This window comes from Hemitrygon akajei, unplaced genomic scaffold, assembly GCF_048418815.1.
Source record: "Hemitrygon akajei unplaced genomic scaffold, sHemAka1.3 Scf000107, whole genome shotgun sequence".
Taxonomy (NCBI): domain Eukaryota; kingdom Metazoa; phylum Chordata; class Chondrichthyes; order Myliobatiformes; family Dasyatidae; genus Hemitrygon; species Hemitrygon akajei.
In genome coordinates this window covers 734,951-759,663 of record NW_027331993.1, presented here as the reverse complement: position 1 = coordinate 759,663, position 24,713 = coordinate 734,951, and the positions used below count along the sequence as shown (strand labels likewise).

At 49.8% G+C, this 24,713-nt stretch overlaps 1 protein-coding gene across 1 annotated transcript in view; it reads right to left on the bottom strand.

Annotated features, from left to right (window-relative positions):
• The window catches only part of LOC140723273 (uncharacterized), a 73,919-nt gene that overhangs the window by 9,589 nt on the left and 39,617 nt on the right, over nt 1–24,713 (bottom strand). The gene's annotated exons all lie outside the window — the stretch shown is intronic.

Here is a 24,713-nt window from a genome sequence, read left to right as displayed (position 1 = left end):
CAAAGGAAGAGTAAAGTAGCGAACAGGTCTTACGTTCGATCAGGAAGGATCTCAATGGCAGGAATAGGAGGCTCAAGTCCAGGTCAAATCTGACTACCTCTACCCTTGTCTCCCAAATCTCTCTCCTCACATCTCCCTCTGGGCATTCACTCTCTTGTCAGTCTCTCCTTCCTTCCCTCCAGTTGGAGCGTCATTCTCACTGATCTCTCTGCCCAACTCTCCTCACACTCTCTCCTCACTCACCTCATTCCTCCCACTGCAGCATCCCACCTCTCTCTCCATCCCTCTCTCCTGAGTGTTTTCACCCATTTCCTTCTGTCCACATACTGAATTACTCAAATCCCACTCCGATCGTTTCTATGTCTCATCAGTCACCGTGTAACTCCTCATAGTCATTCCTCCCTCCTCTCTGTGACCATCCTCCCCTCTCAACTACAATGGGAGAAGGAACATCAGGATTTCACTGTGGCAGATGTATGGATGGAAATCTCTGTGGTCAATCTCAGTCTCTCTCCCTCTCTCTCTCAACACTGGGGGAGTTTTCTGCCGATTCTCAAGTCGGAGAATCTCAGAATAAAAAGTGATGCAGCAGACTGTAAGATCATCACAGTGAAAATACAAATAATAATAATAAATAAGCAATAAATATTGTGAACAGGAGATGAAGAGTTCTTAAGAGTGAGTCCATAGGTTGTGGGAACAGTTTATGAATGACAATAGACAATAGGTGCAGAAGTAGACCATTTGGCACTTCGAGCCTGCACCGCCATTCTGAGATCATGGCTGATCATCTACTATCAATACCCGGTTCCTGCCTAGTCCCCATATCCCTTGATTCCCCTATCCATAAGATACATATCTAGCTCCTTCTTGAAAGCATCCAGAGAATTGGCCTCCACTGCCTTCCGAGTGGGATGAGTGTTGAGTGAAGTTTTACCACTCTGGTTCAGCAGCCTAATGTCTAAGGGGTAATAACTGTTTCTGAACCTGGTGGTGTGTGTCCTGAGGCTCCTGTACCTTCTTCCTGATGGCAACAATGCAAAGAGAACATCAAAGATAGAAATCTACAGCACATTACAGGCCCTTCTCTACAGTAACCATGGTGTACAAAGGCTGATGTAAACAACCTCTAGAAACTGTCTGGAATTTCCCTACAACATAGCCCTCTAAGTACCTACCTAAGAGCCTCTTAAAAGACCCTTTTGTATCTGCCTCTACCACCGTCACCGACAGTGCATTGCACGCACCCACCGCTCTCTGTGTGAAAAACTTAGTCCTGACATCCCCCTTGTACCTACTTCCAAGCAGCTTAAACCTATGCCCCCTCGTGTTAGCCATTTCAGAACTGGGAAAAGCCTCTGACTATTCACAGGATCAATGCCTCTCATCATCCTATACCCCTCTACCAGGTCACACCTCATCCTCCATTGCTCCAAGCAGAAAAGGCCAAGTTCACTCAACCTATTCCATAAGGCATGCTCCCCAATCTAGGTAATATCCTTGTAAATCTCCTCTGCACTCTCTCTATAGTATCCCCATTCCTTCCCGTAGCGAGGTGACCAAAAGTGAACACTGGACTCCAATTGGGGTCTGACCAAGGTCTTGTATAGCTGTAACAACACTGTCAAATTGTGCAGCGGCTTTGAGTGTCCTATGGACATGGACCCCAAGATCTCTCAGATGCTCCACACTGCCACTAGTCTTACCATTAATATTATATTGTCTTCAAATTTGACTTACTGAAGTGATGCACCTCACACTTATCTGAGTTGAACTCCATCTGCCACTTCTCAGAGCAGTCCTGCATCCTATCAATGTTGCGCTGTAACTTCTGACAATGCTCCAGACTATCCACAACATCCCCAACTTCTGTGTCATCAGCAAACTTACTAACCCCCTAACCCCCCCCCCTTCTACTTCCTCATCCAGGTCATTTATAAAAATCACAAAGAGGAGGGGTCCCAGAACAGATCCCTGTGGAACACCACTGGTCACTGACCTCCATGCAGAATACAAACCATCTACAACCACCATTTGCCTTCTGTGGGCAAGCTGATTCTGGATCCACAAAGCAAGATCTACTTAGATCCCATATCTCATTACTTTCTGAATGAGCCTAGCATTATCAAATGCCTTACTGAAATCCATATACACTGCATCCACTGCTCTACCTTCATCAATGTGTTTTGCTACATCCTCAAATAATTCAATCAGTTTCGTAAGGCATGACCTGCCCATGACAAAGCCATGCTGACTATCCCGAATTAGATTATGTTTCTCCACATGCTCATAAATCCTGCCTCTCAGGATCTTCTCCAGCAACTTGCCCATCACAGAAGTCAGAGTCACTGGTCAATAATTTCCTGGATTATCTCTACTCCCTTTCTTGAACAACAGAACAGCATTTGAAACCTTCCAATCCTCTGGTAGTTCACCTGTCCCCATTGATGATGCTAAGATCATCGTCAGAGGCTCAGCACTCTCTTCCCTCACTTCCCTCTGTAGCCTGGGGTATATCTCATCTGGACCCAGCGACTTACCTACATTAATATTTTTCAAATGTTCCAGCACAGCCTCTTTCTTAATGCCTATATACTCAAGTATTTCAGTCCACTGTAAGTCATTCCCACAAATGCCAAGGTCCTTTTCAGTAATGACCGCTGAAGTAAAGAATTCATTAAGTACCTCCGCTACCTACTCTGGCTCCATGCACATTTCCACTATTGCTCCTGACTGGTCCTATTCTCCCACGGCTCATCCTCTTGCTCTTCACATTCTTGTAGAATGCCTTGGGGTTCTCCTGAATCCTGCTCACCAAGGCCTTCTCATGGCCCCTTCTAGCTCTCCTAATTTCAATCCTGAGCTCCTTCCTGGCACCCTGTAATGTTTAGAGCTCTAACAGCACCTAGTTTCTTGAACCTTTCTCTTGACGCTTTTCTTTTCTCTTATCTAGATTTTCTACATTCTTTGTCCAGCATGGTTCCTTTACCCTACCATCCTTTCTGTGCTTCAATGGAACAAACCTTGCAGACCACCATGCGAATATTCCCTGAACATTTGCCATATTTCTGCCATGCTTTTCCCTGAGAACATCTGCTCCCAATTTATGTTCCCAAGTTCCTGCCTAATAGCATATTCTCCCCACCACCACAATTAATAGTGCCATCTGCACTATCTTCCTGTTCTGACCTTCACGAGCTCGTGGCAACAGGAGTAATCCGGAGATTACCACCGTGGAGGTCCTGCTTTTCAGCCTCCTTCCTAACTCCCTAAACTTACTGTGCATGACCTCTATCCCTCTCCTGTCTCATTGGTACCAACATGTACCACGACCTCCAGCTGCTCACCCTCCCCTTCCAGAATATTCTGCAATCGCTCAGAGACATCCTGGACCCCAGCACCCAGGAAGCAACACACTATCCTGGTGTCTCTTTTCCTGCCACAGAATCTCCTGTCTGTCCCCCTAACTATCGAGTCCACTGTGACTATTGCTCTGCCTGACTTCACCCTCTCCTTCTGAAGTTCAGAGCTGACCACAGTGCTATTGATCTGGCTGCTGCTGCCTTGCCCAGATAGATCACCCCCCTCAGCAGTATCCTACCTGTTGCTGAGGGGAATGGCCACAGGGGCACTCTACACTGACTACCTTCTCCCTTTGCCTCTCTCGGTGTTCACCCATCTGCTCCCCGAATTCTGCACTCTGGGTCTAACACCTGTTCACAAGTCATATCGATCAATTGTCCTGCCTGCTGGATATTCCTAAGTTCATCCATCTCCAGCTCCAGCTCCTTTATGGGGTCTTTCAGGAGAAAGACCATCACGTGCAGCCATCACGGAGACTATCCGGTTCCAGGAATTCCCACCTCCTACAGGGGGACCATAGAGAGGAGCTATAGGCAGGTAGTTACTCCAGGGCCTCGGGAGACAGAGAAGTGGGTAACAGTAGGGAGAGGGAAGGGCAAGAGGCAGATGCTAGAGAGTACCCCTGTGGTGGTCCCCCTTAAGAATAAGTACTCCTGTTTGAGTACTGCTGGAGGAGACGGCCTACCTGGAGGAGGCAATAGTGGTCACGCCTCTGATGCAGAGTCTGGCACTATGGCTCAGAAGGGTAGGGAAAGGAAGAGGATCAGGGCAGTGATAGGGGACTCTATAGTTAGGGGGTCACACAGGCAATTCTGTGCACGCAGAAAAGAAACGCGGATGGTAGTTTGCCTCCCAGTTGCCAGGATCCGGGATGTGTCTGATTGCATCCACTATATCTTTAAGTGGGAAGGAAAACAGCCAGAGGTTGTGGTCCATATTGGTACCAGCGATATAGGCAGGAAAAGGGAGGAGGTCCTGAAAACAGACTACAGGGAGTTAGGGAGGAAGTTGAGAAGCAGGACCTCAAAGGTAGTAATCTCCGGATTACTGCCTGTGCCACGTGACAGTGAGTATAGGAATAGAATGGGGTGGAGGATAAATGTGTGGCTGAGAGTTTGGAGCAGGGGTGACCTGTATAAAAAGGACGGGTTGCACTTGAATCTGACGGGGACAAATATCCTGGCAGGTGGGTTTGCAAAGGCTATGCGGGGGAGAGCTTAAAATAGAATTGCCGGAGTGTGGGAACCAAACTGAAGTGACGGAGGAAAGGGAGGTTGGGTCACAAATAGAGAAAGTTTGGAGACAGTGTGAAAGGGGGGATAGGCAGGTGATAGAGAAGGGACGCGCTCAGACCGATGGTTTGAGATGTGTCTATTTTAATGCGAGGAGTATTATGAATAAAGTGGATGAGCTTAGAGCGTGGATCAGCACTTGGAGCTATGATGTTGTGGCCCCATTACAGAGACTTGGATGGTGCAGGGGTAGGAATGGCTACTTCAAGTGCCAGGCTTTAGATGTTTCCGAAAGGATAGGGAGGGAAGAAAAAGAGGTGGGAGCGTGGCACTGCTGATCAGAGATAGTGTCACGGCTGCAGAAAGGGAGGAAGTCATGGAGGGATTGTCTATGGAGTCCCTGTGGGTGGAAGTTAGGGACAGGAAGGGGTCAATTGCTCTACTGGGTGCTTTTTATAGACCACCCAATCGTAAAAGGGACATCGAGGAGCAGATACAGAGACAGGTTGTTGTGGTGGGAGATTTCAATTTCCCAAATATTGATTGGCATCTCCCTAGAGTGAGTGGTTTAGATGGAATAGAGTTTGTTATCTGTTTTCAGGCAGGTTTCTTGACACAATATGTAGATAAGCCTACAAGAGTACTTGATCTGGAATTGGGAAATGAACCTGATCAGGTGTCAGGTCTCTCAGTGGGAGGCATTTTGGAGATAGTTATCATAATTCTATCTCCTTTACCATAGCATTGGAGAGGGATAAGAACAAACAAGTTAAGAAAGTGTTTAATTGGAGTACAGGGAAATATGAGTCTATCCGGAAGGACTTGGAAGCATACATTGGGAACAGATGTTCTCAGGGAAATATACAGCAGAAATGTGGCAAACATTCAGGGGATATTTGCATGGAATTCTGCAGAGGTACATTCCAATGAGACAGGGAAAGGATGGTAGGGTACAGGAACCATGGTGTACAAAGGCTGATGTAAATCTAGTCAAAAAGAAGAGCTTATGAAGCGTTCAAAAAACTAGGTAATGATAGAGATCTAGAAGATCATAAGGCTAGCAGGGAGGAGTTTAAGAATGAAATTAGGAGAGCCAGAAGGGGCCATGAGAAGGTCTTGGCCAATAGGAATAAGGAAAACCCCAAGGCATTCTACAAGTATGTGACGATCAAGAGGATAAGACATGAGAGAATAGGACAAATCAAGTGTGACAGTGGGAAAGTGTGTATGGAACCGGAGGAGATGGCAGGGTATTAATGAATTCTTAGCTGCAGTATTCACTATGGAAGAGGATCTTGGTGACTGTAGGAATGATTTGCAGTGGACTTAAAAGCTTGAGCATGTAGATATTAAGGACGAGGATGTGCTGAAGGCTTTGGAAAGCATTAAGTTGGTTAAGTCACTGGGACCAGACGGGATGTACCCGAGGCTACTGTGGGAAACAAAGGAGGAGATTGCTGAGCCTCTGGCAATGATCTTTGCATCATCAGTGAGGACAGGAGAGGTTCCAGAAGATGGTAGGGTTGCGGATGTTGCTCCCTTATTCAAGAAAGGGAGTAGCAATAGCCCAGGAAATTATAGAACAGTGAGTCTTACTTCAGTGGTTGGTTATTTGATAGAGAAGATCCTGAGAGGCAGGATTTATGAACATTTGGAGAGGCATTATTGATTATGAATAGTCATCATGGCTTTGTCAAAGGCAGGTGGTGCCTTACGAGCCGAATGAACTTTATGAAGATGTGACTAAACACATTGATGAAGGTAGAGCTGTAGATGTGGAGTATATGGATTTTAGCAAGGCATCTGATAAGGTACCCCATGAAAGGCTTACTGAGAATGTAAGGAGGCATGGGATCCAAGTGGACATTGCTTTGTGGATCCAGAACTACTTTGCTAACAGAAGGCAAAGAGTGGTTGTAGACGGGTCACATTCTGCATTGAGGCCAGTGACCAGTGGTGTGCCTCAGGGATCTGTTCTGGGACCCTTACTCTTTGTGATTTTTATAAATGTCCTGGATGGGGAAGTGGAGGGATGGGTTAGTAAATTTGTTGATGCCACAAAGGGTGGAGGTGTTGTGGATAGGGTGGAGGACTGTCAGAGGTTACAGCGGGACATGATGCCAAACTGGGCTGAGAAGTGGCAGATGGAGTTCAACCCAGATAAGTGTGAAGTGGTTCATTTCGGTAGATGAAATATGATGGCAGAATATGGTATTAATGGTAAGACTCTTGGCAGTATGGAGGATTAGAGGGATCTTGGCGTCCGAATCCGAAGGATGCTCAGATTAGCTGTGCAGGTTGACTCTGTGGTTAAGAAGGCGTATGGTGTACTGGCTTCATCAATCGTGGAATTGAATTTACAAGCCGAGAGGTAATGTTGCAGCTATATAGGACACTGGTCAAACCCCATTTAGAGTATGGTGCTCAATTCTGATCACCTCACTACAGGAAGGATGTGGAAATCATAGAAAGGGTGCAGAGGAGATTTACAAGGATGTTGCCTGGATTGGGGTGCGTGCCTTATGAGAATAGGTTGAGTGAACTCAGCCTTTTCTCCTTGGAGTGACGGAGGATGAGAGGTAACCTGATAGATGTGTACTCAATGATGAGAGGCATTGATCCTGTGGATAGTCAGAGGGTTTTTCCCAGGGCTGAAATGACTAGCACGAGAGGGCATAGTTTTAAGGTGCTTGGAAGTAGGTACAAAGGAGATGTCAGGGGTAAGTTTTTTACTCAGAGAGTGGTGAGTGCATGGAATGGGCTGCCGGCAACGGTGGTGGAGGCGGATACGATAGGGTATTTTAAGAGACTCCTGGATAGGTACATTGAGCTTAGAAAAATAGAGGCTATGGGTAATCCTAGGTAGTTCTAAGTTAAGGACATGTTCGGCACAGCTTTGTAGGCAAAGGGCCTGTATTGTGCTGCAGGATTTCTATATTTCTATCTTTCTATTCCACTATCATATCTGCCACCTTGCCTGCACTGTACGATGGGTAACAAAGACCAGATCATTTAACCTGTTTCTTTGGCCTCAGCCTCTTCTTATCAAAGCCTGACAACTCCTACTCTCATCGCTGACCTACTTCCCAACAATGGCCGCCCCATTTGCCCCTTCTGTACTTTTATTTAATTTGCAGTGCTCTGCTCCCTACGCTGATCAGACCTCTGGAATGTTCGAACACCTGTCTCCTCCTTCATCGCTACGGGTCGGGATGAAATTCTGGGACTGACCATGGGGATCAGTGTTCCCTTAGATGATCCCCACCACCAATTCCTGAGCTGTGGACCATCCTGCATCCATTGTTTCTCCACCCTCCACCCCCACAACTGTCTAAAGCTCCCTCTCAGCACCCCTCCTCCCTCCAGTCTCCATCTTGTATCCCAGACCTCTCTCCCATCCCTACCTACAATCTCCCTCTATTGTCCTCATTTTCCTCCCTCCTCCTCACTCCCATTTCTCTGCACATCACTATCCCTCCTCTCCACTTTCCCACTTCACTCCACCCCAGTCATTCTCCTCTCACCCCTCCATTCTCCTCAATGTCCACCCCCCTCCCTTGCGATGTTCAGCCGGGGGGGGGGGGGGGGATACAGGGACTCAAGTCACCTCATTGTAGCAAGGATGTGGAAGCTTTAGAGAGAGTGCAGAATAGATTTACCAGGACGATGTCTGGATTAGAGAGCAGGTCTTGTCAGGAGAGGTTGAGTGAGTGAGGACTTTTCCCTTTGGAGTGAAGGAGGATGAGAGGTGACGTGATGGAGGTGTACAAGATGGTAAGAGCAATAGATTGAACAGACAGCCAAACTTTTTCCCAGGAAAGAAGTGACTAATACCAGGACGTGTAATTTTAAAGTGACTGGAGGAAAGTATAGGGTGGATGTCAGAGGTAAAGTTCTTCACATGGAGAGTGTTGGGTGTGTGGAACACCCTGGAAAAGGGTGGTGGTATAGACAGATACATTCGGGGTGTTTAACACACTCATAGGTATATGGATGACAGAAACCTGGAGGGTTATGTAGGCGTATGTATTTACTTTGATTTGTACTTCAGGGAGCGCAAAGCACAGAATCAAATATCGCTGTGATGATTGTACGCTCTAGTATCAATTGTTTGGTGGCAATAAAAGTAAAGTAAAGGGGAGGGTTAGATTGATCTCAGATTATTGTCTATTGTCTATTAGGTCTGCTCAACATTGTGGGCCGAAGGGCCTGTGCTGTGCTGTACTGTTCTGTGTTCTATGATCTCTGTCACAGGTCAGACTGGGCAGTTTCATTCTGACCTCGGTGTGAAGGGGGATACGGGAGTGTGATCACAGACCACGGGTAGGGCAGCCGATTAGAAAACTCAGCCCGTGGTGTGTTGGTGACTCAGGATGTTCCAGAATTTCCCCAAAATTCTGTGCAGACCTACTCTGAGATCAATCTCACCCTTTCCTCCTACAAAACCTCCATGTTTCTGTCACCCACGTACCTATAAGTTTGTTAAATGCACCTAACGTATCTGTCTGCACCACCTCCCCTTGCAGGGTGTTTCACACACCCACCACTCTCTGTGTAAAGAACAATTTCTGACATCTACCCTATACTTCCCTCCAGTCACTTTAAAATTACACCCCCTGGTATTAGTTACTTCCTCCCTGGGGAAAAGTCTGGCTGTCCACTTGATCTCTGCCTCTTACCATCTTGTACACCTCCATCAATCACCTCTCATCCTCCTTAACTTGAAAGAAAAAGCCCGCACTTACTCGACCTCTCTTCACAAGACCTGCTCTCTAATCCAGATATTGTCCTGGTAAATCTATTCTGCACTCTCTCTGAAGCTTCCACATCCTTCCTGCAATGTGACCTGTCACCCTGTCATGTGAAGATCATAAAGGGAAGAGAGGAGGGGACATTGAAAAGAAGGGAGGGATAAGAAGGGAATGACTCCCCCCCACACCTCTAATCACCTCGCTTCATCCCACACACCAGACCTTGATCCTATCCCCCACCTCTGGTCTCCCTCCACTTTCCCTTCCCCTAATGCCCCCTCCCCACCCTTCTTCCTCTCCCCTTGGTCTTCACTCCACCCCAGTCTTTCCACTCCTACCCCTCCACTCTCCTTCACTCTTCCCCATTCCCTTCGACCCACCGTGGTCCTTTACAATGTTTCCCTGCTCCCCATGTGTGTCAGGGCAGACTGGGTTGGGTGGTTCTGCTCACCTCATTATGGGAAGGATGTGGAAGCTTTCGAGAGTGTGCTCAGGCTTTTATCACTGGAGTGAAGGAGGATGAGAGGGGACTTGATAAAGGTGTAAAGGATGGGAAGAGGAATGGATCGAATGGACAGCCAGCTATATTTTTTCCCCAGGACGAATGTGGCTAATACCAAGGGTCATAATTTTCAAAGCTAAGGTTTTTTCTTTATATTTTTTACACACAGAGAGTCATGGGCGCATGGACGTCCTGCCCGGGGTGGTGGTAGATTCAGATATATTAGGGGTATTTAAGAAACACTGAGATAAATATTGACATTATCCACACTGGTTCAGGAGCCTGATGGTTTGAGGGGTAGTGTGGGAGCTAAGGCTCCTGTACCTCCTTCCCGATGGCAGCAGTGAGAAGACAGCATGGACTGGATGGTGGGGTCCTTGATGATGGATGCTGCTTGTAGATGTGTTTAATGGTGGGGAGGGCTTTTCCTGTGATGGACTGGGCTGCATCCACTACTGTTCTGATCTTGGGCATTGGTGTTTCCATACCAGGCTGGGATGCAACCAGTCAGAAATACTCTCCACCACACATCTACAGACGTTTATCAAAGCTTTAGGTGACAGACTGAATCTGTGCAAACTTCTCAGATAAGTAGAAGAGCTGCAATGCCTTCTTTGTAATGACACTCATGTGCTTGTCCCAGGACAGATCCTCTTATCATTCAAGATGTCTGTTGAAGAGTCTGATGACAGTGGGGGTAGAAGCTGTCCTTGAGCCTGGTGGTACGTGCTTTCAGACTTTTGTATCTACTGCCCGATGGGAGGGGGAGATGAGAGAATGTTCGGGGTGGGGTATTTGATTACGCTGGCTGCTTTACTGAGGCAGCAAGAAGGGTAAACAATGTCTGTCTGTACTTCTTGCCATAGTAATTCTAATATTCTAATAATGTGTTTTAATGATCTAATAATAATCAGTTTATAATAATAAATTATAACTGAAGACACAGCAGATTTCTATAGGTGTCCTGTGGAGATCATTGTAACTGGTTGCATCACCGTCGGATATGGAGATACCAAAGCACAAGATTGAAAAAAGCTGCTGAGAGGGTTGTAAATTCAGCCAGTTCATCATGGTCACTGGCCTCCCCACCATCGAGGACATCTTCAAAATCCCTGGTCTCCTCAAGTCCCTTCGGATATGGCATGAAGGCCTGACCTCTAATTCCTCCACATGCCTCTCCCTAAATGCTAACCTGATGACTAACTTCCCACTCTGTCCCCAATACCATCTCTACAAACTTACAAAAACAACTAAACCTGAGGCACGATCTTGATGGAGAGCTTAGCTGGGCACCATCTTGACCATCGATTGTACAACACTCCCCCGATAACATCTTGACCATCTATTGTACAACACTCCCCAGACACCATCTTGACCTTCTATTGTACAACACCCCCCTGACACCATCTTGACCATCTATTGTACAACACTCCCCAGACACCATCAATCACTGTCATGGGGCTGCTGGGCTGATTTACACTTTCCTACATCATATCTTCTGAATAATTGTCTACTGGTGTTCCAATCATTACAATTCTAACAGAAACATCTCACAGGTTAATTTTTCGTGAGAGAACAAAGGATGTTTCATTATGACAGATACAAAGTAACATTTCATAAATGTAAATTGGTCAGTGGATGTAAATAATCTGGAATGGGTTGGGAGGTGGTGGGTGGAGAGATTCCATCAACATTACTGAAGATTTATTCTGGGCAACACACAGTGACACAATCATGAAGAAGGCACACCAGAAGCTATATCTCATTAGGAGATTGAGGAGATTTGCCTTGTTACCAAAGACTCCAGCAAATTTCTACAGATGTACCGTGGAGAGGATTCTGACGGGTTATATCACTGTCTGGTGTGGAGGGGCCACTGCACAGGATCGGAAAAAGCTGCTGAGGGTTGTAAACTCAGCCAGCTCCATCATGGGCACTATCTTCCCCATCATCGAGGACATTTTCAAAAGCAGATGCATCAAAGATTAAAGTTCAGATTAAATTTATTATCGATGCACTTGTTTATTACTCTAACAAACACAAGAAAATCGGCAGATGCCAGACATCCAAAGCAACACACACAAAATGCTGGAGGAATTGAGCAGGTCAGGCAACATCTGTGGAAAAGAGTAAACTCTCAATGATTCAGACCAAGACACTTCTTCAGGACTGAGAGGGAAGGGGGAAGATGCCGGAATTAAAAGGTTGGGGTAGGGGAGAGAGGTTGGCTGGAAGGTGATAGGTGAAGCCAGGTGGGTGGAAAAGGTCAAGGGCTGGAGAAGAAAGAATCTGATAGGAGACCAGAGTGGACAATAGGATAAAGGAGAGGAGGATGTGAACCAGGGGTAAGTAACAATTGGGTGAGAAGAAATAAAAGGTCAGAGTGGAGAATAGAGGAAGTAGGAGGAGGAGGGGGGAATTTTGTTCAGCAGAAGGAGAAATCGATATTCATACCGGCAGGTTAGATTGTACAGAAGGAATATAATGTGTTGCTCTTTGACCTTGAGGGTGGCCTCATCTTGGCACAAGAGGAGACCATGGATCAACATGTCAGAACGGGAATGGAAATAGTCATTAAAATATTTGGCCATCAGGAAATCCCGCTTATGGTGGATAGTGTGGAGGTGCTCGAGAAGCTGTTCCTCCAGCTTACGACAGGTCTCACCATTGTAGAGGAGGCCACACCGGGAACACTGGACACAACAGACAGCAGATTCACGGTTGATGTGTTGCCTCACCTGTTTGGGGCCCTGAATGGAGAAGATGGAGGAGGTGTCGGGGCAGGGGTAGCACTTAGGCCACTTGCAGGGGTAAGTGCTGGGAGGGAGATTAGTGGGAAGGGATGAATGGAGAAGGCAATTGTTGAAGAAGCGACCACTGTGAAAAGCAGAGGGGTGGTGGGGGGGGGGGGAGGTAAAGATATGTTTCGTGGTCTGATCTCTTTGGATATGGCTGAAGTTTCAGAGCATAATTTGTTGGAGAGGGAGGCTGATAGGTGGTAGATGAGGACAAGAAGGATGATCACTATTATGACAGTGGGAAGGTAGAGTGAGTGCAGATGTACGTGAAATGGAGGAGTTGTGGGTGAGGGAGGGGAAACTCTGTTCTTTAAATGAGGAGGACATCTCTGATGTCTTGGAATGGAAAGCCACAACCTGTGAACAGATGCTGCAGAGGTGTGGAGGTGCATCTTGGGTCAAGATGAGGCCACCCTCAATGTGGAGGAGCAACACCTTATACGGGTAGCCTCCTACCTATTCGTATGAATATCGATGTCTCCTTCTGGTAAGCAAAATTTATTCCCCCACCCATCACCAGCATCCAAATCTGTCCACTGAAATACGCACACTACCCTATCCTTTGCTCTGTAATACCTCTAACCTTCACTCTCAAATCCCTCTCCTCACATCTCCCTCTAGGCATTCACTCTGTCTGCATCACTCACTTTTCAGTGTCTCCTTCCCTCCCTCTAGTTGGAGTGTCACTCTCACTGATCTCTCTGCCCAATTTTCCTCATACAGTCATCACTCTCTCTTCACTCGCCTCATTCCTCCCACTCCAGCATCCCACCTCTCTCCCCATCCCTCTCTCCAGTCTGTTTTCACCCATTTCCTTCTGTCCACGTACTGAATTACTCAATTCCCACTGCAGTCGTTTCTATGTCTCATCAGTCACCGTGTAACTCTTCACAGTCATTCCTTCCTTCCTCTCTGACCATCCTCCCCTCCCACCTCCATCACTCCTCCCCTCCCTGTAGTACCACTCAGTCACTCCACACCTCTCCACTCATTCCTCCCACCCTACTCTCTCCAACCCCCAACAGAGCTTCATCCCTCACGACTCACCAAACGCAACCCAACAGACAGGAGAGAGGAACCACTGACTCCATCATTCACACGCCTACCCACAATGCACTGTACATCCAGTAGGTGAACTGGTCCATGGGAGGTTCAACCTCACAGAGTGACAGATACTGAATGAACACAGACTGACATGAGACTTGGTACCTGAGGATGTGTCTCCTGCTGGGATAGAGGACCGTTCCAGTGTGTGCTCTCCAGTAGACAATCCTGTAGACTGTTCTAGTGTTGAAGTCTCCAGGTCTGGAACAAAGTAACACAGACACGGGAGATTGACAGACCTTAAACATCACAACAGGGACAAGCAGTTGTACAGACGAGCGTTTCTCCGGATGCAGGGAATCCAGAACAATGCACTGAAAATGCTGAAGGTCCATCAGCATCTCTGGAGGAGAATAAACAGTCGAAGTTTTGGGCCAAGTTACTTCATCAGGACTGGAAAGGAAGGGGGCAGAAGCCCGAATAAGAAGGTGGAGAGTGTACAAGCTGGCAGGTGATAGGTGAAGCCAGGCTGTGAGAAGATGTCTGGGAACATGAGCAGGATGATGCGAGAAGCTGGGAGGTGATATGTGGAAAAGGTAAAGAGATGAAGCAGGTGAAATCCAACGAGACAGGACTGTGGACAATGGATTAAATAGATGGAGGAGGGGGACCAGAGGGAGGAGATGGGCAGATGAGGAGAGGGGAAGGGCTGAGAGGAGAGCCCGAATGGGAATGGAAAAAGAGGGAAGTGGGAGGGAGAAGAATTTACAGGATGTAAGAGAAATCGATATTCATGCCATCAGGTTGGTGGTGACCCTGACAGACTATGAGGTGTTGCTCTTCAAACCTGGGGGTGATCTCATCAAGTTAGAGGAGGCAGTGGACAGTCCTATCAGAAGGGAATGGTAAGTAGAATTACATTGGGTAGCCAGTGGAACAAGAATTTAACAAAGAGGTCTCTAATCTGAAAAGAAACGAAAACCATCTAGTCACCATTCACCACCTCTCCCTCCCAAAGTTTCTGTGAGTGGACACGTCTCTCAGACAAAGTCCAGATGAATATCGAGGACCAAAGGAGGGAAAGTTCGTTCTATTCATTGACCCTCATAAACCCCATCACGAATACCTGAGCTCAGAGACCCTGCTGGGCTGCTGGTCATACCCAGACCAGGCTCTCCTGTCGTTGTTTCCTGGGCTTCCCAAGTTGTGTCCGACTGGGAATCTGTACCTGAGCTCACAGACCCTGCTGGGCTGGTGGACAACCCTGGACCAAGTACTGCGTGTGTGGGCCGCCACACTCTGATAATAAAACTTACTTTGACCTTACTTTGAGCTTTGCCTCCTAACTACACAATGTTCACATCCCTACATCAAAGCGTCTCTTAAGTACCACAAATGCAATTACACCTAGCACCATACCAGGCAGCACATTCAGGCATCCAGCACTCTGAGGGAAAAAAAACTTACCCCTCACATCCCTCTTGAACCTACCCCCTCTCACCTTCATAGATAGTGGGGTCAAGGGATATGGAGAGAGGGCAGGAATGGGGTACTGATTGTGTATGATCAGCCATGATCACAGTGAGTGGCGGTGCTGACTAGAAGGGCCGAATGGCCTACTCCTGCATCTACTGTCTATTGTCCCTCTTGTACTGGTCACCCCTTCCCCAGAAAAGGTTCCAATGATCCAAGAACATGAAACCCTGTCCCTGCACCATCTCCTCAGCCACTCATTCATCCGTGCTATCACCCATTCCTACCTGCACTAGCCCGTGGCACTGGGAGTAGTTCACAGATTACTACCTTGGAGATCCTTCTCTTCAGTCTCTTTCCAAACTCTACATACTCACTGTACAGAACCTCTTCCCCTTTTCTGCCTCTGTCATCCATGACAATATGTACTACGACCTCTGAATGTTCACCTTCCCCCTGGAGAATACCCTGCAGCCGCTCCAATACATCCCAGACCCTCGCAACAGGGAGTCAACACACAATCCTGGTGTCTCTTTTGCAGCCACAGAATCTCCTTTCTGTCCCCCAGTCTTTGTTTATCCTACAACTGCCATACAGTCTGACGTTACTATTCCCTGTGGAGTCTCAGAGCCAGCCAGTTCCACCAGCCTGGCTACTGCTGCTGCCGTGCCCCGATGGGTCGTCCCCCAGCAGGATCCAAAGAGATATACTTGTTGCTGAGGGGAATGGCCACAGGGGAACTCTGCACTGACTTCCCCATCCCCTTACCTCTCCTGGTGGTCACTCATCTACTGTGCAAATCCTGTACTCTGGGTGTGACCACCTTTCAAATATCTCATCTATAATAGCTTCCCGGATGATCCTAACTACATCCAACTCCAGCTCCGTGACCCAGTCAGTCAGGCGCTGAAGTTGGGTGCACTTCCCGCAGATGTAGTCATCAGGGAAACAGTCAGGTAACCTGAATTCCCACATCTGACAGGAGGAGCATTCCTTCCTAAATACTCTGCACTGAAAAAGGCTTCCCTCTTATCTGTGCTTCTAGCTGTTTAGACAAAGCCTTCCCATTCTTTCACTGGCACACTCTGACACATGTGACATTGAAATCTGCAGCACAGTACAGGCCCTTCAGCCCACAGTGTGGTACCGGCATTTTAACCTACTCAGCTCTCCCAGAGTCTGCAGGCCATCACTTCCTACAAGGCAAAACCTAACTTCAAGAATGGCCGTGATGCTTCACTCCCAGATGAGCTCAACACCTTTTATGCACGCTTTAAAAGGGAGAATAGAACTACCCCTGAGCAAATCCCTGTGGCATCTGGTGCCTCAGAGGTCGATATCAGAACATTGGACTGGGTGAACCCTCAAGACATTGGGCCCTAATGGTAGGGAACTGAGAACTTGTGCCAACCAACTGTGGGAGTGTTCAAGGAAATCTTCAATATCTCACCACTGGAATCAGAGGACACCACCTGCTTTAAAAGGGTGATAATCATACCAGTACCCAAGAAGGACAGGATGAGCTTAATGTCAACAAGACCAAGGAGCTGATCATTGACTTCAGGGGGAAACCAGAGGTCCATGATCCACTCCTCATCGGGGGATCAGGGGCAGAGAGGGTCAGCAACTTTAACTTCCTCGGAGTTATCATCTCAGACGATCTGTCCTGGGCCCAGCACATCAGTGCAATTACAAAGAAAGCAAGGCAGCACCTCTACTTCCACAGAATCCTGTGAAGATCCAGCAAGACATCTGATACTCTGACAAACTTCCAGAGATGTGTGGTGGAGAGTATAGTGACTGGTTGCATGACTGTCTGGAAAGGAAACACCAATTCACTTGGAACAGAAAATCCTTCACAAAGTACTGGATTTGACCCTCTCCCCATACCCACAGGGTCTGTCACAGGAAAGCAGCATCCGTCATAAGGACCCACACTACCCAGGCCGTGCTCTCCCCATATCCACAGGGTGTGTCACAGGAAAGCAGCATCCATCATAAGGACCCACACTACCCAGGCCGTGCTCTCCCCATATCCACAGGGTCTGTCACAGGAAAGCAGCATCCATCATAAGGACCCACACTACCCAGGCCGTGCTCCCCCCATATCCACAGGGTCTGTCACTGGAAAGCAGCATCCATCATAAGGACCCACACTACCCAGGCCGTGCTCTCCCCATATCCACAGGGTCTGTCACAGGAAAGCAGCATCCATCATAAGGACCCACACTACCCAGGCCGTGCTCTCCCCATATCCACAGGGTCTGTCACTGGAAAGCAGCATCCATCATAAGGACCCACACTACCCAGGCCGTGCTCTCCCCATATCCACAGGGTCTGTCACAGGAAAGCAGCATCCATCATAAGGACCCACACTACCCAGGCCGTGCTCTCCCCATATCCACAGGGTCTGTCACAGGAAAGCAGCATCCGTCATAAGGAGCCACACTACCCAGGCCGTGCTCTCCCCATATCCACAGGGTCTGTCACAGGAAAGCAGCATCCATCATAAGGACCCACACTACCCAGGCCGTGCTCTCCCCATATCCACAGGGTCTGTCCCAGGAAAGCAGCATCCGTCATAAGGACCCACAGTACCCAGGCCGTGCTCTCCCCATATCCACAGGGTCTGTCACAGGAAAGCAGCATCCGTCATAAGGACCCACACTACCCAGGCCATGCTCTCCCCACATCCACAGGGTCTGTCACAGGAAAGCAGCATCCATCATAAGGACCCACACTACCCAGGCCGTGCTCTCCCCGTATCCACAGGGTCTGTCACAGGAAAGCAGCATCCATCATAAGGACCCACACTACCCAGGCCGTGCTCTCCCCATATCCACAGGGTCTGTCACAGGAAAGCAGCATCCGTCATAAGGACCCACAATACCCAGGCCGTGCTCTCCCCATATCCACAGGGTCTGTCACAGGAAAGCAGCATCCATCATAAGGACCCACACTACCCAGGCCCTGCTCTCCCCACATCCACAGGGTCTGTCACAGGAAAGCAGCATCCATCATAAGGACCCACACTACCCAGGCCGTGCTCTCCCCACATCCACAGGGTCTGTCACAGGAAAGCAGCATCCATCATAAGGACCCACACTACCCAGGCCGTGCTCTCCCCATATCCACAGGGTGTGTCACAGGAAAGCAGCATCCATCATAAGGACCCACACTACCCAGGCCGTGCTCTCCCCATATCCACAGACTCTGTCACAGGAAAGCAGCATCCATCATAAGGACCCACAGTACCCAGGCCGTGCTCTCCCCATACCCACAGGGTCTGTCACAGGAAAGCAGCATCCATCATAAGGACCCACACTACCCAGGCCGTGCTCTCCCCATATCCACAGGGTGTGTCACAGGAAAGCAGCATCCATCATAAGGACCCACACTACCCAGGCCGTGCTCTCCCCATATCCACAGACTCTGTCACAGGAAAGCAGCATCCATCATAAGGACCCACACTACCCAGGCCGTGCTCTCCCCATATCCACAGGGTGTGTCACAGGAAAGCAGCATCCATCATAAGGACCCACACTACCCAGGCCGTGCTCTCCCCGTATCCACAGGGTGTGTCACAGGAAAGCAGCATCCGTCATAAGGACCCACACTACCCAGGCCGTGCTCTCCCCATATCCACAGGGTCTGGCACAGGAAAGCAGCATCCATCATAAGGACCCACACTACCCAGGCCGTGCTCTCCCCATATCCACAGTGTCTGTCACAGGAAAGCAGCATCCATCATAAGGACCCACACTACCCAGGCCGTGCTCTCTCCATATCCACAGGGTGTGTCACAGGAAAGCAGCATCCATCATAAGGACCCACACTACCCAGGCCGTGCTCTCCCCATATCCACAGGGTGTGTCACAGGAAAGCAGCATCCATCATAAGGACCCACACTACCCAGGCCGTGCTCTCCCCATATCCACAGGGTCTGTCACAGGAAAGCAGCATCCATCATAAGGACCCACACTACCCAGGCCGTGCTCTCCCCATATCCACAGGGTCTGTCACAGGAAAGCAGCATCCATCATAAGGACCCACACTACCCAGGCCGTGCTCTCCCCATATCCACAGGGTGTGTCACAGGAAAGCAGCATCCATCATAAGGACCCACACTACCCAGGCCGTGCTCTCCCCATATCCACAGACTCTGTCACAGGAAAGCAGCATCCATCATAAGGACCCACACTACCCAGGCCGTGCTCTCCCCATATCCACAGGGTCTGTCACAGGAAAGCAGCATCCATCATAAGGACCCACACTACCCAGGCCGTGCTCTCCCCATATCCACAGGGTCTGTGACAGGAAAGCAGCATCCATCATAAGGACCCACACTACCCAGGCCGTGCTCTCCCCATATCCACAGGGTCTGTCACAGGAAAGCAGCATCCATCATAAGGACCCACACTACCCAGGCCGTGCTCTCCCCATATCCACAGGGTCTGTCACAGGAAAGCAGCATCCATCATAAGGACCCACACTACCCAGGCCGTGCTCTCCCCATATCCACAGGGTCTGTCACAGGAAAGCAGCATCCATCATAAGGACCCACACTACCCAGGCCGTGCTCTCCCCATATCCACAGGGTCTGTCACAGGAAAGCAGCATCCGTCATAAGGACCCACACTACCCAGGCCGTGCTCTCCCCATATCCACAGGGTCTGTCACAGGAAAGCAGCATCCATCATAAGGACCCAGACTACCCAGGCCGTGCTCTCCCCACATCCACAGGGTCTGTCACAGGAAAGCAGCATCCATCATAAGGACCCACACTACCCAGGCCGTGCTCTCCCCACATCCACAGGGTCTGTCACAGGAAAGCAGCATCCGTCATAAGGACCCACACTACCCAGGCCGTGCTCTCCCCACATCCACAGGGTCTGTCACAGGAAAGCAGCATCCATCATAAGGACCCAGACTACCCAGGCCGTGCTCTCCCCACATCCACAGGGTCTGTCACAGGAAAGCAGCATCCATCATAAGGACCCACACTACCCAGGCCGTGCTCTCCCCACATCCACAGGGTCTGTCACAGGAAAGCAGCATCCGTCATAAGGACCCACACTACCCAGGCCGTGCTCTCCCCACATCCACAGGGTCTGTCACAGGAAAGCAGCATCCGTCATAAGGACCCACACTACCCAGGCCGTGCTCTCCCCACATCCACAGGGTCTGTCACAGGAAAGCAGCATCCGTCATAAGGACCCACACTACCCAGGCCGTGCTCTCCCCACATCCACAGGGTCTGTCACAGGAAAGCAGCATCCATCATAAGGACCCACACTACCCAGGCCGTGCTCTCCCCACATCCACAGGGTCTGTCACAGGAAAGCAGCATCCATCATAAGGACCCACACTACCCAGGCCGTGCTCTCCCCACATCCACAGGGTCTGTCACAGGAAAGCAGCATCCATCATAAGGACCCACACTACCCAGGCCGTGCTCTCCCCACATCCACAGGGTCTGTCACAGGAAAGCAGCATCCATCATAAGGACCCACACTACCCAGGCCGTGCTCTCCCCACATCCACAGGGTCTGTCACAGGAAAGCAGCATCCATCATAAGGACCCACACTACCCAGGCCGTGCTCTCCCCACATCCACAGGGTCTGTCACAGGAAAGCAGCATCCATCATAAGGACCCACACTACCCAGGCCGTGCTCTCCCCATATCCACAGGGTCTGTCACAGGAAGGCAGCATCCATCGTAAGGACCCACACTACCCAGGCCGTGCTCTCTTCTCGCTGCTGCCATCAGGAAAGAGGTACTGCAGCTTCAGCACCCACACCACCAGGATCAGGAAGAGTTATTACCGTCAACCATCAGGCTCCTGAACCAGTGTGGATAACTTCACTCAACTTCACTGAACTCATCCCACAACCTGTCGACTCACTTTCATGGACTCTTCATCTCACATTCTCGAGACATATTGATTATCTATTTATCATCATTGTTATTTTTCTTTCTGTTCAAGCTTGCTCTGTTTGTTCTCTTTCAGACACTGGTTGTTCCCCCCCCCCCCCGCCCCAGGGGCAGACTTTCATTGATTCCCTTTGGGGTATTTGATTTATTGAGTATGCCGACAAGAAATTGAATCTTGACTCCTTCTCCCCTACGACTCACCCTAAAACCCTCTCCCTCAGACTCTGCCTGCATCTCCCCTCAGTCTCCCCCAACCTCCTCCTTTGTTCTCTACGTACATCTCTTTTGCCTCACTGTTTCTACCTCCCTATCTCTCTCTCCCTTCAGTGTCTCCCTACCTCCCTCGGATTCACCTTAACTTCATCACCCTCGGTCTCAGATGACTTCCCTATCCCCTTTGCCTTCTTCCTACACTCTTTCTCCCCTCAGACTCTCCCCTCTCCCTTTTCCTTCAGTGTCTCCCTGACATCCTCTCATCTCAGTCTCACCCTGTCTCTCCTCTTGGTTTCACACCCCTCTCCCTCACCACTCGGTATCTCTCTACCTCCATTTCAGACCAGTCTCTCCCTACCTAACTGTCAATCTCTCCACTTACCTCTCCCCTCGTTCACCCACTGGCACCACCCCCCTCGTTCTCTCCCTACATCCCTCTGCCTCTGGTCTCTTCTTAATTCTGTTTACCCTTGGTCACTCTCTGCATGCTTCTCTCCCTCGGTCTCCCTCTACCTCCATCTACTCTCGGTCTCTCCCTATCCCCCTCTCCCTCTGTATTTTGCTAACCCCTCTCGCCTCGCTCTCTCCCATCTGCCCCCCCCACTCAGTCCCCAACTCTCTCTCCCCAGTCTCTCCCTATCTGCCCTTCCACTCAATCACTACCAACTTCCCTCTACCTTCAGACTCTCTCTACCTCCCTATCCCACTCTCTGCCTACCTGCCTATCCTTTCCGTCACTCCTTAAATCCATCTACCCTTGGTCACCTTCTGCTTGGCTTTCCCCTCGGTCTTCCACCTCAATCTCCCCTCGATATCTCCCGATCTCCCTCTCGCCGTTGTGTATCCCTACATCCCTCTACACTTGCTCTGTCCCTATCTCTCTCATGTGTTTGCGTGCGGCCAAGTGGCTAAGGCATTGGTCTAGTGATCTGAAGGTCGCAATTTCAAGCCTCAGCTGAGGCAGCGTGTTGTGTCCTTGAGCAAGGCACTTAACCACACATTGCTCTGCGACAACACTGGTGCCAAGCTGTATGGGTCCTAATGCCCTTCCCTTGGACAACATCGGCGACGTGGAGAGGGGACACTTGCAGCTTGGGCAACTGCCGGTCTTCCATACAACCTTGCCCAAGCCTGCGCCCTGGAAACTTTCCAAAGCGCAAATCCACGGTCTCTCGAGACTAACGGATGCCTATATCTCTCTCATACTCATGTCTCTTTCTTCCTCTTCACACCTTGTTCCCTTCCTCACCTTCTTCACTCTGTCTCAGTTTAACTCCTCGTCTACAGTCTCTCCCCCATATTCTCCACAGCCTCTCCCTACCTCATTCTTCCCTTGCTCTCCCTCACTCCCTCAGGAAGTCTCTCCCCACCTCCCTCTCCCTCTCCCCCCAGACTCTCTTCCCCCCCCCCCCATTGGACTCTCTCCTCCCCCCAACTCCCTCTCCCCCTGCACTGGACTCTCCCCACCTCCCTCTCCCTTGATGTCCTCCATCCTCCCCCTCGCCTTGGTGTCTGCATAAATCAGTCTAACATTTGTTCCTCACAACCTCCCTATCCCTTCCATCTCTCGAGACCTCCTTCTTCCTGACTCCCGAGAACTACCCCTCCCCGCCATCTCCCCGACTTCCCAGTCTCCCCCGTCCTTCACCTACCGCCCATCTCCCCCGAACTCCCCCTAACCCTAGACTCCCCAACCACCCCCTACCCCCATTCTCACCCAACCTTCCCCTCTTCCCAGTCTCGCCCGACCTCCCTCTGCCCTCGGTCTCTCCCGACTTCCCTCTATTGGTCTTCCTACCTCTCTCTTCCCTCTGTCACACCTTAAATCCCTCTCCTCTCTGCCTCACACTATCTCATTCTCCCCTTGGTCTCTCCACACCTGATTCTCCTCTCAGCCTCTCCCTACCTCCCTGTCCCCTCAGACACACTCCACATTGCTCTCGCCCAAGTCGCTCTCTCCACTTTGGACTCTCCTGTTCTCCCTCCCACTTGATCTCCTTAATCTCATAATACCTCCCTTTGCCCTCGGTCAATCTATACCTCACTCTCCCCTCAGTTCTCACTGACACCCTCTCCCTTTGATATCTCCCTACCACCCTACACCTTCAGTCTCTCAGCATATCCCTCCCCTCATTCTCTCACTACTACCCTACCCCCTCATTCTCTCCCTACTTCAGTGTCTCCCTCTCCCTCCATCTCTCCCTAATCCTCTCCCTTCTGTATCTCGCCATCTCCCTCGCCCCTCTCTCTCTAAACCTGCCATTGCCTTGGGATTCTCCCGACCGCTCTTCCACTTTCTTCAGTCTCTTCCACCCCCCACATCCCTTCGCTCTTAGTTCTATCACTCCTCAACATCTGCCTACCTCCATCTCCTCTTGACCCTCCCATATCCCCTCAACTCTCCGTAGTTCCATCACTCTTGAATCTCTCTAAGTTCTTTTCTCCTCGGTCCATCCTTCCTCTCCCCTCAGTCACTCCCTATCACCCTCTCTCCTCACTCTTTCTACATCCCTGTTCCCTCAGTCTCTCCTCATTTCCCTCTGCTCTGTCATTCCCTGAATCACCCTCCCCTCCGTCTCCCCCTAAATCACCATCCCCCATCTCCCCTCAGTCTCTCCTTAAATCCATCTCCCCTCAGTCTCTCCCCCCCCCCCTCCCCTCGGTCTCATCCCACCTCACTCTCCCCTGGCTTCTATCTACCTCCTTCTCCCCTTGGATATACACCACCTCTCTCTCCTCTCGCTCTCCACAAGTCATTCCCTGCATCCCGCTCCACTCAGTTTCTCACTAATACCCTCCACCCTCTGTCTCCTCTCATTTCTCTTTCCTCTCAGTGTCTCCCTACCACATTCTCCTCTCAGTCTCACGCTACATACCTTTCCCCTCAGTTGTTCTACACCTTACTATCACCTCAGTCCTCCCCAACACCCTCTCCCTTCGATATCTCCCTACCACCCTATCCCCTCAGTCTCATAATCTATCTCCCCTCGTTATCTCACTGCCACCCTCCCCCATGGGTCACCCTACCCCTCTCTCCCTAACTCCCTCTTACCATGGGATCTCCCTAACTCCCTCTCCTCTCAGTCCCTCTATACCTGCATTTGCCTTCAGACTCTCTCCTTCTCTCTCCCCTCAGTCTCGTCTCACCTTCCTGTCCCCTTGGTCTCTCCTTGTCACCTTCTCCACCTGGTCTCTCACTACCTCACACAACCCTCGGTCTATCCCTACCTTCCTCTCTCCTCGGTCACTCCCAACGACCTCTTCTCTTCTGTCTTTCCCTTCTTACTTCTCCCCTCGGTCTCCCCATTCCTCCATCTCCCAGTCTCTCCCTCCATTCTCTCTCCTCAGTCTCACTACCACCCTGCCATCTTGCTCTCCCTATCACGCTCTCACCTCGGACC